Source organism: Triticum aestivum, chromosome 6D, assembly GCF_018294505.1.
Source record: "Triticum aestivum cultivar Chinese Spring chromosome 6D, IWGSC CS RefSeq v2.1, whole genome shotgun sequence".
NCBI lineage: Eukaryota > Viridiplantae > Streptophyta > Magnoliopsida > Poales > Poaceae > Triticum > Triticum aestivum.
This window is the reverse complement of record NC_057811.1, coordinates 374,910,550-374,917,655: the sequence shown is the minus strand read 5'-3', so window position 1 is coordinate 374,917,655 and position 7,106 is coordinate 374,910,550.

Below are 7,106 nucleotides of genomic sequence, written 5' to 3'. Positions count from 1 at the left end.
AGAGAACAATGGAGAAATATGAGACCCTGGGAGACAGAGTTTGTGTTTGTGTGTGAGAAAGAGATATTGAAGAGGAAGAGTCATAGGTTCTCATATCTAAGGAGCGAAAGACATCTCTGTATGAGGGGTGTGCGAGTGGCACACATGGGAATAGTAGAGAGAAATGAGACCCCGGGAGACAAAGTTTTGTGTTTGTGTGAGAGAAAGAGATTCCTCATGGAGAATCATAGTTAGAGACACATAGCAGGGAGCGAGATATACTTAGAGAGATATAGAGTGATGAAGGTCGAGGGAGAGAGTACCGTCAGTGTGTTACGAAGATAAAAGATCATTGTCGACATACAGGTAGCACGAGAGATACCTGAGAGACGATGAACGCGTATAGGTCCAGAGAGATAGTCCTATATAAGCATGAGTGATAGCTATATGAGACAAATATCTGGATTAAAGGGTATTCAAATATTTAAACTGGAGATCACGACATCGATAATATCATAACGCAAATTGGTGTATCAAACATGCATATTCATTTGAATTTGGGCACACGTGTAATGTTATATAGTTTATCAATATTGGTGATCCATAGATTCTTCAATTACAAACAATGCATGGTTTATATGCAATTAATGTCTAAACGGGATTACACTATATGTTGCGTGTGTGAAACACATTATACATGTTTGAGAAGTAAAAAAAACGCATGAAACACACATTAATTGGAGACAGTTAGCGAGGAATGCATACATTGGATTTCAACATAAAGTGGTTTCAAATATTTGGAAATCCAAATTGATGGATACAACCTTATGAATCTGAGATCATGCCATTTGTAAACCATATTTATGTATAAATGGTGTTGTGCTTTTGAAAGTATATATAAAAAATGATGTATATAGAATGTAATTCCAATTGAAAATGGATCCCGCCCGAAAAAAAATAGAATACAAACGGGATTCGAATTGAGTTGGCACGGTAAACGTGCACTCTGCAAAATTTGAATGAAGCGGGGAAAGTCGCAGTAACCGCCCGAAACAAAAATCTGCGAGATGGAAATCACTACTGCCTATCCCTGCCACGCAAAGCCTATCTGCTGGATTTCTATAGGTTTCGATAGGGGTAGGTTTGTAATTTCACCCAAACATGACGTAACTGCCTCTCACCCGGATTCATACACGGTGGGCGCCAAAACACAGTGTGTCCTCGGCCGAAATCGACTCCCTCCCCGATTCATATTCATACACGGTGGGCGCCAAAAACAAACTCTCGTCGGCAAATATTCGGTGTATGCGAGATTACCGTCCTATCCCCAACCGACTAATGTTGCTATGATGTAGTAGAAATTTGAAACGGGGGCTAAGTTTGTAAATTTCCTCGCATTTGAGACAAGCGCGCCCTGAATACATGGTTCCCCCCTTCCTCTCTACCTCCTTTTTCCCCATTCGTACTCCGTGGGCACCAAAACACCCTCTCCACCCCACCCTCCTCCGTCCGCCGCCGTCCGCCACCCCATCCACCGCCGTCCTCCTCCACCATGCCGGAGCTGATACCCCGATGCCGCCGTCCATTACAAGAGATCGACCTCTCTCATCCACCGCTTCAGACCGGGATCCTTGCATCCCGTCCTCTCGCTTCATCCCCGCCGTCGTCCACCTTGTCGGCGCTGCTCCTACGACCGTCTCATCCACCGTGCCCCGCCGCCACCGTCTACCCTCCTAGATCTGCTTCCACGCCACCGACAGCCATCGCTACCGCAGCACCGTCAAATTCTCAGCAGATGCGTACACGGCGCCGCACCAGAGGCGGTACTCTTTCATATCTGCTCAACTTATTTATCGCGGCAAGAAAATAGATCGCCACTGCTTTACTCTGATTTCTTGTCTTGGTTGCGAAGTTGCCTTTGTCCGGTTTGCACCTTCAGATCCACCATGGCACGCTCAACACTATACTCCCAATGCTTATGGTTTTCCCCTTTCATATTCCACACTAGTTAAATCACAGTAGACTAAATTTCAAAATTGGATCAGTCGATTTTTCAGAGCTCGCCGGAGTTCGCCGATGCGATCGAAGGGGCTCGGGTGGTTGTGGGGCATCGCCGAATGAAGAAAACTCGACGCGGGTGGGGGTTGGGGTGGGGGTGGGGGTGGGGTGGCGGAGGAACACAGGCGGTGGGGGCCGGTGGTCCGGCCGGCGGCCCGTGCGGTGTTCTGTATGGGAAGAATCAGAGACGAGGAAGAAGAAGGGTTAGGAGACGTAGGATCTTCATCCGACCGCCTGAAATGGTCGAGAGACAGCTGGGAGTTGCATTCTTAATACGCTCTGGTTCGTCATGTGTGGGCACTGCGCAACCAACATTTTATTATCCAAAATCTGCTTGCTCTTCTTTACCATGTTCCTCTTCCGTTCTTCTTTAATATGTACTCTCTCCGTTCCTAAATACAAGTCTTTGTATAGATTCCACCATGGACTACATATGGAGCAAAATGAGTGAATCTACCCTCTAAAATGTATCTGGATACATCTGTATGTGATCCATAGTGGAAATCTCTACCAAGACTTATATTTTGGAACGGAGGGAGTATGATAGTAGTACAGTATGTCCCTTGTACTGAAGATGAGCAGGGACATTTGCAGTGTAGAGGTCTATACGGTCGGTTGTGATGGACACTTTGAGCCTCTTTGATTCGTAGGATCTTGTAAACATAGGAATAGGATTTGTAGTGGCCTACCCACTTGAATCCTATAAGAATAGCAAGGAAATGGGGGGAGCTGTGTCGCCTTTGAGAGTTACACTGATATTAACAGTACCGCACCTTCACTTTGATGGCAAGTCTATAAATGAATTTCCGGTGAAGTCTCCTGTGCTAAATTTAGAAGACATTGAATGGAAAAACCTTGTTATGCACTGGTCTCGTTCCCAGGATGAGGTACTATCTATGAAATCACATGACAATTTGAACTTCTACTTTTCCGCATGTGCCTTACGGATCTTTTTTGCAGGAAATCTGCTCAAAGAAGAATTCCGGTTTGACAGGAACGATAGGATATCGCAAATATGCTGCCCGCTGCTTTGCTCTTGTTAGTACCTGTTGTCCTATATCACTGTACTTGCATACATACATGGTTCATTATGTGACAGCAGTATGCATGATAGCTTGCTTATCAATTGTTCGCTCCAAATTATCTGATCTGTATGAATGGTTACATTAGTGTAGAATATATCCAATGCCAATGTTTTTTTAGCTCTGCATTGTTCTTGTAAGTACATGCTATCCTTTATCAGTGTACTTAGAATGACAGGTAGTTGTTCATGTACCATCACTCTGCAGCTTATTTTCCTTTGCCCTCCATTTTCTACACATCAGATCTATATTTACTCTTACCATAAGGTTGGTACTGAAGAACTTTAGCTGTGCATTGCTCTTGGCTGTACCTTTTGCCTGTATCGCTGCACTTACATTTATAGCTACTTGGTTATGTAGCATCACTCTTCATCTTATCTTAAATATTCTCCATTTTTTCGTATATTATCACATCTATATTTACTCTTAACAAAATGTAGAATAAAGGCAATGCTTTTGAAGAAGATTCTGTGGTAAACTTCTTGAATTGCACCCCCATCAGCATGGACAAGGCCTTTATAGAGCCTGTCTTCACCAATAATGTAAGTTTGTCCATCTCAAGCCTTCAAACTTTGTTGTATATATTTGGTTAGGCATGACTGCAACAGCTGTTTATTTTTGGTGTTTGCATCAAATTGCTTGTTTAAAGTTTATTATGTAGTTCATAAAAAAAAGTTTGTCCTTTCTCAATTTAAGTTTTCAGTTGTACAACCAAGTTCCTTCTTCATACCATGTAAATTAAACTATACAGAGCAAGTGATCTTCTTTTGCACTGCATGTATGCTTTTATTCTTCATCTGTAATCCAGTGGTGTGGTGAACCTACCCACTACAGCCCAATGTCATATTCTGCAATGTCTTAACTATGAACAATGTCATATCATTCTACTATTATTTAAACCGTCTCTTTATTTGCCAATCTGAAATGGTATAAATTGACAGCACACTAACCATTGATACTTATGAGTTCTTGATCTGTAATCTAGTGGTGTCGTGAAGCTGCCAACTCCTTCACAATGTCATTTCCTGCCATGTCTTAACCTGAACAATACCATATTGTGTTAATGCAATTTTAAACTGTGTCACTTTATTCGTCAGTAAGAAATGTGATGAATTGTCAGCACTGATACTTTTATGTGCAAAACCTGTCATCTGTCTGCTTGTTTATCTTTCAGAGTGAGGAAGATATAAGTGTTGAACAAGCGCAGTCTCATCATCTTGCTCAGCTGCTTGCGCTGCAGCTCCCCAGCAGGGCTAACCTTTCTTGAACTCTACTGAAGTGCTGTCGGTTTTGTATATTATTTTGTCGTCGTGTTTATTTGCACTGGTGGCGATCTTTGATGCCCAGTTATGTAATTTGCTGTCTGCTTGTGCTTTAATATCATAGTGGAGAACTTTGATGCCCAGTGGATGTAATATGTCGTAATTTCTTTATTGTATAGTCTAGGTTTTTTCTTATTCACAATGCTGCAGTTATTTTATATTATACATATCCTGTCTTCGCAGTAAACCGGCCAAACCGTAAAATTACGGTACATAATCGGGCCGTCATGCAATCACGATGTAGGTTGGGCCTGAAACGTACCGAACAGCTCACGGGCCGGCAGCAGCCCGAAATGAAACCCGGCCCATGATTGTGCGAATCAAATCACAGGCTTTTAACAGGCCAAAATTGTCTCGGTCCTTGTTTGGCCCAATCAGATATCGGTTGCGAGCAGGCCGGACGCAAACCGGGCCATTGTTAGGCCCAACTATATGACGGGCTTTTAACAGGCCGAAATTAATATAGGGCCGAAATGTTAAACGGGCCCTTAACAGGCCAAAACTAATATCAGGCCGAATTACTAAGTGGGCCTTTAGCAAGTGGGCAAAAAGCATAGTGTCCAGTTGACGGGTCGAATCTGATATGGGCCATAATTGAGCCCAAAGCCTCTTAAAGGGCCGGACCTGCTCTGGGCCGTAATCTGGCCCAGAACGTGGTAGGCTTTTAACGGGCCGGATCTCATATGGGCCACTATTAGGCCCGGAGCGTGGCAGGCCATTAATGGACCGAATCAAATATGGGCCGACATTTGGCCCAAAACATGGCAGCCAGTTAATGGGCCGGCCTACTAGGGTCCTCAAAATCTTGTGGGCCTACAGCTGGGCCGGCCCATTAATTTTGGCGAAATCTCGTGGGCCTTTAGCTGGGCCGGCCCATTATGATCCGCAAGAATCTTGTGGGCCTTTACCTGGGCCGGCCTATTATGGCACACAAAAATCTTGTGGGCCTTTACCTGGGCCGGCCCATTATGGCCCGCAAAATCTTGTGGGCCTTTAGCTGGGCCAGCCCATTATGGTCCGCAAAATCTCGTGGGCCTTTAGCTGGGCCGGCCCATTATGGTCCGCAAAATCTTGTGGGCCTTCAGTTGGGCCGGCCCATTTAAACTTGATGGGCCGGTCCACGTGTCAACATATCATAGGCGCGTCTCGCCCATTGGATGAGTGACACATGTGCCAACGCGGACCTGACACGTGTCTCCTCCAGCCAATGATGATTTTACACGTGGAAAATCCCCATTGGTCGGGGCTGTTAACGGGTTATCGGATCCAAAACCCGACCCGATAGCTTAACGGCGTTCCGTTACGGTGGATGCCACGTGTCGGTCACCCTTGACGAAAGCACTTCTGTGACGCGCGATTTATCGTCATGGAAGTGGACACTTCCGTGATGATAATTTTGGTAATGTCATGGAACACTTCTACGACAACACAGGTATGACTATCTTGATTCTGTCATAAATTTGTCATGGATGTACATGCATGACAAAAAACGCGACCTACTGTGACAAACACGTATCATCACGGAAGTGTATTTTTTTGTAGTGTAGGCATTGTGCGTGTGTGTATACTATCGACGAACTACCCCCCAGGCTTCTATAACATACTCGGGGCCTAGGGTTACAAATCATATATAGTCGGCTTATCACCAATGGGGATAGAGTCCTCCACGACTCTGGTAGCTTCGTGTTGTACGCCGAGTCCTCCACATGGGTCTTCGTATAATGCGTCTCGGTCCAATCTATGTGGCGCAGGATGGAACCGACCCATGAGTCCTCATGTTGACCCACCACAACTAGGAATGATGTGCCCACCCCAACTACACCACACCACACACGCAATCGGCCACTAAGAAAATAAGCATATACAATAGTACAATGTTATACATGAAAGTTAATTGCATGGTGCATCCAAAAATATTTGTTCTGCATTGTGAATGTTTATATTTTCTCCTAAAATATTAGTCACGGGAAAGAGAAACGAAGGGCATATCTCTCCTTGTCTCAACCGGACACCCCCTCTTTCTACACCACTTTCACGTACGCACACAAACTATCTCTCGGCCCTATATAAGTATGCATGCCCCTGACACATTCATGCGTGACGCCCACTGTATTTCAAGTGAAAGCACTATACGGTCACTGGACTTCAGAATATGCTCATTACAGTCATCGTATACATTCTCGTGGTGATCATACGGTATCTAGCTCATGATACGTCTCCGTATTTTGTTGATGACACTGACGGACATTGTATTTGATGCGTGCTCCGTATTTTTTTGACGACACTTACGGTCATTGTTTGAAGCGAAAGCACGATATGGTCACTGGACTTCAGAATAAGCTCATCATGGTCACCACATACATTTGTGGTGCCAACCAACCTGTGAATGGATGGTTAGGAGGACAGTGGTTTCCCGAGCCCACCAGGGTTAAAGTCCTGGTGCTCGCATTTATCCTGGGTTAATTTCAGTATTTTCCGGCGATGTGCGTTCAGTGGGAGGAGACGTTCCACACGACTACGAGGCACCTATGGTGACTTCGTAAAATCTAAAGATCATATGCTGGCTCACTCTCTCGAAGGTGCTCATAGGGGGTAGGGTCTGCGTGTGTGCACTTATAAAGGTGAGTGCTTGCGCGTATATATGACCGGTTGCGTGGGGATCGCC